General features: G+C 39.5%; 1 protein-coding gene across 3 annotated transcripts in view; it reads left to right on the forward strand.

Annotated features, from left to right (window-relative positions):
- Nucleotides 1-1525: 1525 nt before the first annotated feature.
- ITSN2 (intersectin 2) overlaps nt 1526-8788 on the forward strand; it is a 142493-nt gene continuing 135230 nt past the window's right edge. Inside the window, exon 1 of one of the 3 annotated variants that reach the window (XM_077774070.1) lies at nt 1526-1708. The gene's annotated coding sequence lies outside the window, so the exon portion shown is untranslated. Of the gene's footprint in view, nt 1709-2639; nt 2659-2782; nt 2834-8788 lie in introns of those variants that run through there. The other 2 variants (XM_077774072.1, XM_077774071.1) reach the window with 2 other exon arrangements.

The raw sequence follows: 8788 nt of genomic DNA on the forward strand, positions 1-8788 counted from the left end.
GGCATTACATATGAGCTCCAGATTTTCAGAGCCTTCTATAGGATAGATAATTTATTCATCTCATGGGATGCTTAGAGTCCAGAATTGCTTATGTTCTCTATTCTAGCCTCTTCTCACCATTGTGGGTTTGTTTTGAGGGTAGACTGAGTAGGAATGGGGTTAAGGATGGAATCTAATTAATTAAAACCAACAGAGAGATTGATAGAGCATAGCATATATATGGTTGGGGTGGGAAGAATCGGTGCAGGTAAGGAAAACAGACTGAGATTAAATGCTTCCATGGTAAAAACTAGATTATCAGGAATAGACCTAAGAATCTATCCTAAATTGTGGAAGAAGCTGGGGAAGAAAAATATACTTAGTCCCTTCCTGACCTCTCAGCCTTCTCATCCTACAGTAATTCCTAACCTTCTTTAGACCTGAAAGGTATGCCTATATGTCTAAGGTAGGACTTAGTTCCTCCAAGTATCTGATCACTCATTAGGCTGGGGGTAAACAAGAGTGGCGGGATTTGGGAAATACCAAGGGGAAAAATTACAGATACAGTTCCAAGGTATGCTCTGTGAGCAGGAGAGGACATCAAAGAAGTAGGTTGGTGGCTATATCACCTATGTAAATCATAAACACTGAATGAGTATGAGAGGATGAACAAACTGGCTTCAAAATTACTTATGGAACCCTGAGATACAATGTTTTAGCAGTTGGGATACTATAAGCTCTCAGTTGTATACAAAACACCAATTTCTGTGACAGGTAGGTTGCTAAATTTTTGGCTTGTTTTAGAGAGATGTTTAAATATGTTTTTATTTGTTTATAAATATTCTTTTTTTACAAACTTCATTTTTGTCCAGACATGGGTTCAGCACCTCCTTCAGAAAGAAAAAGGACTCAGGGTGGGGCGCCTGGGTGGCTCAGTCGGTTGAGCGTCTGACTTCGGCTCAGGTCATGATCTCATGGTTTGTGGGTTCGAGCCCTGCGTCAGGCTCTGTGCTGACAGCTAGCTCAGAGCCTGGAGCCTGCTTCAGAGTCTGTGTCTCCCTCTCTCTGACCCTCCCCTGTTCACGCTGTTTCTCTATCTCTCTCTCTCAGAAATAAATAAAAATATAAAAAAAAAAAAAGAAAAAGAAAAAAGAAAAGAAAAAGGACTCAGGGTGAATCTCACCAGGTCCAAAACCCAGAAACATAAATGACACTGACCAAATGGTGGGAGGGATATAGAGACTGGCTACCTGCCTATCAGGAATAAAAAAAAAAAACAAAAAAAACAGGTTTCACACTAGGCCACGTCTCTGGATCATTATGTTGAGGAGGATTCACAGGCTTAGACTCTAGAATATTGGCTCCGAAAGGGAGTACCACAATTAATTGGTGATGGCTGCCACGAGAATGAGATCATATGCTCCAGAGTGTTGTCGCTAGCTTGGGTAGTTTGTTTACACATTGACTGGTCTCCAGTAGATAAGGGACTTCCTGGACCAACACAAGGAGTCAGGCCTCACTGTGTCACCAAAGCACAGGACCTGTCGGTCAGGTCTTGGTCAGGTCCTAATCGAAGAGTTGGGAAAAACACTGAGTGTGAGAGCGGGAAAAGCCTGTTTACCATCATTGATGTTTGTTAAGTCCCTCACGTGGGTTGGTTGGCCAGATGGGCCTAAGCTTTGGAGCCATCCCTCTCAAGCCAGCCTTCCACCTTCACCTCCCCTAACAGGTAAGTAATGATGGGATCATCTGATCTGCACAAATTTCTCCTTTACTTGCCGAAGTCCTGGGGATGGGGGGCGGGGGGATATGAGTTTTGTACATGGGACCAGACCCCACTCTGCCTCAAAAAGCCAAAAGAAATATTGGGTCTTGTAATCCCATTTCGTTATACCTATAGGAACCGTGACTCCTCCTCTAACCCCAGCTAACAGATAGCCTTTTTCTTGAAAGAATGCTGTGTCAAGGGCAAGGGTATGTGGTAGCAACTTGAGTTGAAGTCTAGTGTTTTGTGGGGAGACCAGGGACCAGAAGGGTTGAGAAAAAAGTGATACTCTGATCTTCAGTTGTCAGGCAGCTATAGTGTGAGGAAGAATGTTCAGGAGGGTAGTGGAGTTTGGGCAGAGATGAACGTCTTCCTACTGCTCATGAGAGCATATGGGGTAGTTGCTCTCCCAAGTGGAGGCAGATGGGGAAGTCCCTACCTTGTTGGCCTTTGTCATGTGTTATAGAGGAGTGAGGAATGCTGAATGGATGACCGTTGGGTACGGTCAGTGCTTCTGCGGGCTGTAATAAGCAAGGGCGGGATCAGCCTCCTCCTGGCCCGGATTCCCATTCCAGGAGATTCTCAGCTCTCAGATCAGCGTATTAACCCGAGACAGAGAGAGAGAGAGGTTGAGAGAGAGAGAGAAGACGCCGGACTGTACCCCATGTGGGGTGCAACAGGCATGTGTCAGACTCGGCTAGGCCTTCCCTGAAACCCTGGGGGTTCTGCAGTGGCAGGAAACGCACCACCCAACCTCAACATGTCACCTCGGGGAGGAGGAGCCAGGTGGGCCGTCGCTGCTCCAGGAAGGGCTGCCGTGTCTGGGGGGCTTCGGGGCCTCCCCGAGGGGAGAGCGGGGCGCTGGCACCAGGCCCGGGGGGTTCNCCCCGGTAATGGCTGGTGCGGAATGTCAGGTGAGCCGCATCCCGGTGCGTCAAAGTAGCCCGAGTCACGAGAGGCCAGTGGGCGGATGCTCGGCGTCCACCGCTCGCGTTAAACCAAAGTTGGGGAATGTTACAATTTCACTTCAGCGTTATTGATTTCCAGGGTATACAAGAAGCGAGGAGAGATGTAATCTCTCAGGCCAGAGTAAAGTTTATTGCTTATTGTTGTTATTTTTTAATTTAAAAAGCTGCCTGCCTGTGCTTAGTGAAATGGGTAAACCGAGGCGGAAACTGCAGATTACTTTGCATTCTGTAAAAAGATGCTGTATTTGGGTGATTAATCATGCGCTTTGTCGTTGAATGATTGCTGATGGCAAGTTTGCTTCATTTGAGACTTAATTATGAATTAGGAGTATGTTTGATAGAGCCAACCAGTTTATTTTTGGAATTAAGNCGATGGCAAGTTTGCTTCATTTGAGACTTAAATTAATTATGAATTAGGAGTATGTTTGATAGAGCCAACCAGTTTATTTTTGGAATTAAGGTTAACACAAAAATGATTGCTTGATTAGTGCTGTAGTTTGTTTTTTTTACTAGTGTTTACTTGCTTACCCAGAGATTTGCGAAATGTGACTTGAAATTTTGTGTTGTTTTAGTCAGCTTAATTTAGGTGGCATAGACTCTGTAGGTTAAGCTTCTTAAGCCTCTTAAGAAAATTGCCTCTTTCCCTCTGCTTGTTTGCTGTTTTGTTAATCAGTGATAAAATCTAAACGTGATCTAGAAACATTCCCCTAAAACCTTTACATAAATTAATAATAATGTCCCTCAAATCTTAAAGATAATAGCAACTCTGGTCTGCATACCTTTCGGGTTTTTTGGCTATGCTTATGATTCTGTAGTAATAGCTATCTCCTCTCCAGCTTTATTGAGATATGATTGACATACATATCTTGTAATTTCAAAAGTGTAGAAGGTGGAAGTTGTTTTTGAAAGCTTAATTTAAGAACAACAGTTTTGTATTTTTGGAAGGCATGGGAAAATGTGGATTATTGCTATTGTAATATTAATGAGCAGCAGAAGAGGTTGTATTTTTTAATGCTTTAATACATTTCTTCCCTCCACTCACCTTTATAGTGAAAGGTAGAATTGTGTGACAAAACTTGACCTGCACTGAATTATTGAGCAGGGAGGTACTATTGTTAGTTCAACAGTTTTCAGAGCTAAAAATCCCAGTCTCTTCTGAATATGAGGAAATGTGTTAGGCATGTTCTGGGATTGTAATTATAGTTATAAAAATTTATATTTTTGCAAAAATAGAATAATATAAGGAACCTCTATGCACCCATCACCCACACAAGAGCTTTCAGGATTTTCTTTATCCATCTCTTTTTCTTTCGTACCTTTATTTTTTGTCATTTCATCCTACATAACACAGCTCTTTTTTTAAAAAGTGGAGATTTTTTTCCATAACCTTAAGACTTTAATTTTTAATGTATCTTTAATATCAAGTTTCACAAATTTCCATCTTTCTAGAAAGACATAAAGAACATTTATTGGACATCTTCAACAACTTTCCTCAGTATTAACGTGTATTTACTGTGGTTATCATTAATTGGACACTTATTACTGCTAGGCCCTGTGCTGTTTTGCATAATCAGTTAAAGCATAATCAACAAATATCCTGTGAGTAGTTCTTTTTCTCCTGTCAAATAAATAGGTGAAATGCTAACCTGAAGGTTAACTGTTAGTACATGTTACTAACATGTTAGTACATGAAAAAATGTCATTTATTTTCATTATAACCATAGTAGATAATATATAGGCTTTCAAGTGAAACTTCCTGTTCCTAACTCCAACATGAAATCCCCGTATGGCCTTGAGCGACTGATTTTAATTCTCTAAGCTCCTGTTTCTCATCTACAAAACGTACCTGTCTCATAGTGGTTAGTAACATGTTAGTCCACTGGTAAGTAACTAGCATTTGTATGTACTTTATTTACTTGTAAAGCAATTTATGAACAGAAATTTATCCAGAAATGATTCAGGATAAACTAATTATATAACTAAGTTATATCACTAAAATTTATATTACTAAAAATGTATGTTTATAATAGTATATTTGCTTTTTTAAATATTCTAATTTTTTCAATACCTTATTTATGGAAACATTTGTGGAATAATTGTTTTTGAAGAAAGACTAAGAAAAGGCAGACTTTTTTTTTGGCATCTTAATTGTTAAAGGCAGGATTCCAAGTGTGAAGTAGGAAAATAAGAATGTTTAGAATTAATTCTATAAATGAATAGGTCTAAAGATGAAGGCACATTAGAAATGCTGTTGTTTTTTTCTTGAGTTCATTTTTTGCTTTGTACCCTCCTGTAACTACAAAGCATAGCCGCTGATGCTAGCTAGAGTCCTGTTGGGTAGATGGTGCACGTTTGTAGGTATTCTTTTGAAAATGAGGAACTGAACTGGTCTTAAAGGATCTTAAGGCAGAGAGGAAGTGGGGGAGGAAAGGAGGAAACTGAGCAGAAATAGGGCAGTGAATACATCACGAAATAAGGTATTTATACAACTCTACGAGGGCAGCATATTTCATTTGCAAAGAGTATTTTAAGAGAGTCACTTGAAAAATCATTTCACAGCTATATCAGGACACTGAATGATTTAGTTACTTGTAAAGCTATTCAACAGTGGTTATGGGAGACATTTGGGGGATTTATTACCAGACGGTAAATATTTAACTTGTTTGACTTAAGCAACTCTTTTATGTTTTCTAGATTATTTTCTTCACTAATGCATATTCATTTTAGAAAAAGTATATGTGGTTAATAAAAATGTCATTTATTTTCATTATAACCATAGTAGATAATATATAGGCTTTCAAGTGAAACTTCCTGTTCCTAACTCCAACATGAAATCCCCGTATGGCCTTGAGCGACTGATTTTAATTCTCTAAGCTCCTGTTTCTCATCTACAAAACGTACCTGTCTCATAGTGGTGCTGTGTGTAATATAAAGTGTTGAGCACAGTAACTCTTGCTTAGTATGGGTGCTCAGTAAATGTTACCATTGTCCAACTAGCTTCACGGAGAAATCTCAAACTAGTTTCATCTTTTGTTTTGGTTTTGGTCTTTCTACCTAATGACTGGAAAAGAAATCCCCTTTTTAACCCCTTAATTTTTAATCTTCTCAAAACAATCCATGTAAAAAGTCGGGAAAACAGAAGAGCATGTCCCACCAACATGGCAGGGGGGAACATAGCCTGAAGGAGGCAAGTATCTATATCTGTAAAAGAAACTACTGCTTTGGATTATCACTTCCAAGTCTTCAAATCCAGGTGCTTAAACAGCTGATACTTTTCAGTTTGAGGAGCACTTGACTGGTATGTGGTTGACAATGAGAAAGAATGGCAAGAATGGTGGGTAGTTGGGGTGCCTGGGTGGCTCTGTAGGTTAAGCATCCAACTTTGGCTCAGGTTATGATCTCAACGATTTGTGGGTTTGAGCCCCACGTCAGGCTCTATGCTGACAGCTCGGAGCCTGGAGCCTACTTCAGATTCTGTGTCTCTCTGTCTGCCCCTCCCACACTCATGCTCTGTCTGTGTGTGTCTCTCTCTCAAAAATAAATAAAACATTAAATAATAATAATAAAAAAGAATGGTGGGTAGTGGCAAACTGTAGAGTCCATGTAGATAAACCCCAGCAGGGTTTTGTCTGACAGGAGGACACTGATAACTGCTGCTTTATCATTTTCTCTTTGCTTAACCACATTGGCCTGAATTTAATGAATTTCACAACATGTGGAGCATTTGGCGATTTTACTTTTTAGTGGACGTGAAATACATTTTGGTGAGTATAAGTGAGAAATTCAAGATTCATGAAATTTGCAGAGAGTGATGTGGACTGGGATGCTTGAGTGACATGCATTTTCTAAGTTTGTGATAAGTTCTGAAAACCTGAATCATAAAAGAGAAGTAAGTCATGGCTTAATTTCCATTTACCTTCTTTCACTGCGAGCATTTTAGGCTTCCCCTTTGCTAAAGTTCCAGTGAAATGCTTATAAATTGATGTTGCCTTGCTGCAGAGACAGCCTGTATTGGAAGGCTTTCCCTGTCCACTTCCTTCCTTCTAATGCCTGGTCCTTTCTGTGATTCCGACTTGGAGTTTTTGGCTCCTTCAGGATCCACAGAACAGAGTCACTTATATGAGATGCTAAGAGCCATTTAGACTAGACACAGATAACCACCAACCTTTTTCTGAACATTACTCTCTCATACCTGGGTTTATAGTCTTTGTAGCAAGGCGGTAGTCTCATCTTGAAAAAGTACATGCTGCAGCTCCCTCTTAAGTACATCTTTGTTATTGCTTTCCTCATTAGGTTGACTACCTCATCTTTGTCTTTAAGGGCGCTTTAGTGGGGGGAAAATGCCTTTTCCCTCTGTTTTCTGTCATCTGCTTTAATTTTTTCTTTGTTTTTAACAACCATCTTTCATTCTAAGAATTAAACCCAACAAATTACTGATAATTCATGGTACCAAATTAATTCTTTTAACAACTATTGAGTGCCTACAGGCCGGGAACTGATCCAAACTGAGCATATAAGCAGTTAACAGAATATACAAAAATCTCTGCCCTTATGCTGCTTATATTCAAGAAGAAGGAGGAGAGACAATAAAATATCTAGAAGTTAGAATTTGCCAGGTGCTACAGAGAAAAAGTAAGGCAGGAAATGGGGATAGGGAATGTGTGGGTAGTTGGATGGGGGAGGCAGTAATTGAGAGAAGTAAATTTGCCTTATTTAAGGTTATTATTAAAAAATTCATGATCTGGGAAAAGATTATTTGTGTTTTAGGTGAAAACTTGTATTTCACATTATTGTATTTAACAAAAATTATTATTTAAAGTTTTTTTAGCGTTTATTCATTTTTGAGAGAGAGAGAGACAGAGCATGAATGAGGGAGGGGCAGAAAGAGAGGGAGACACAGAATCTGACACAGGCTCCAGGGTCTGAGCTGTCAGCACAGAGCCCGATGAGGGGAGCTGTGAGATCATGACCTGAGCTGAAGTCAGACGCCTAACTGACTGAGCCACCCAGGCGCCCCTGTCATTTTAATATTACTGTTGGGTTTGTACCCAGCAGATCTATGTTCTAATAACCTAAAGGCAGACAAACAAACCTCAGGCACAACATGATTCTAGAGTAGAGATTTATCAAATGGTTTAGAAGAGTTTTCTTAAAAGTGCTACATTATGGTTGTTTTTAATCTTATAGGCTTTCTGATTATACCATTTTTATTGTGATGAGTAATATATGTTCTTTTGGAAAACTGGAAAGCAACAGGAGAAATTTAAAGAAGAAAATAATAGTCACTAATGATCATATTACCCAGAGAAATGGTCTCTCTTAATATTTTGGTAGATCTCTTTCTAGAAATTTTTCTTTGCAGAAAGTAGAATTATATACTGTGTTGTGTAACCTGCTTTTTCGCTTACTAGCATTGATCAAAAACATAGTTCTCTTTTATTGTATACTTATCTACAGGATAATTTTCTTGGCTAAATAATACTGCCTTGCTCCTATAGAATGTTAACAGTGTCTAATACTTACTAGCATTTACTGTATTATGGTTACTTTTGAGACACCTTACATATTTTTTTATTCATTTAAGTCTTCAGCCTCCATAAAAGCTATTCTGTTGTTATTTATTTTGCACTTGAGAACATTTAACAAGGACAGGTTTAGTAATTTTACCAAGATCTCGCAACTAATAAGTGCTAGACAACGAATATGAACTCAGTCTGACTCTGCATCCTCTGCTCATGTTATCATCTCATATTTGTTCTGTAACTTTAAGTAGTTTGTATTTTTTAAATTTAATTTAATTTTTATTATTTGTTTGCAAAACGTTATTTAGGTAGGCTTCACACCCAATATGGGGCTTAAACTCATGACTCTGAGATCAAGAATTGCAGGCTCTCCCTAAAAAGAGGGGGGATGCCTGGGTGGCTCAGTTGGTTGAGCGTCCGACTTCAGTGCAGGTCTTGATTCCACGGTTTGTTGGTTTGAGCCTTGCATGGGGCTCCGCACTGACAGTGCAGAGCCTGCTTGGGATCTCTCTCTCTCTCTCTCTCTCTCTCCCCCTCTCTCCCCCTCTCTCCCC

Source organism: Crocuta crocuta, unplaced genomic scaffold (genome assembly GCF_008692635.1).
Source record: "Crocuta crocuta isolate KB4526 unplaced genomic scaffold, BGI_CrCroc_1.0 scaffold246, whole genome shotgun sequence".
NCBI classification, from domain to species: Eukaryota; Metazoa; Chordata; class Mammalia; order Carnivora; family Hyaenidae; genus Crocuta; species Crocuta crocuta.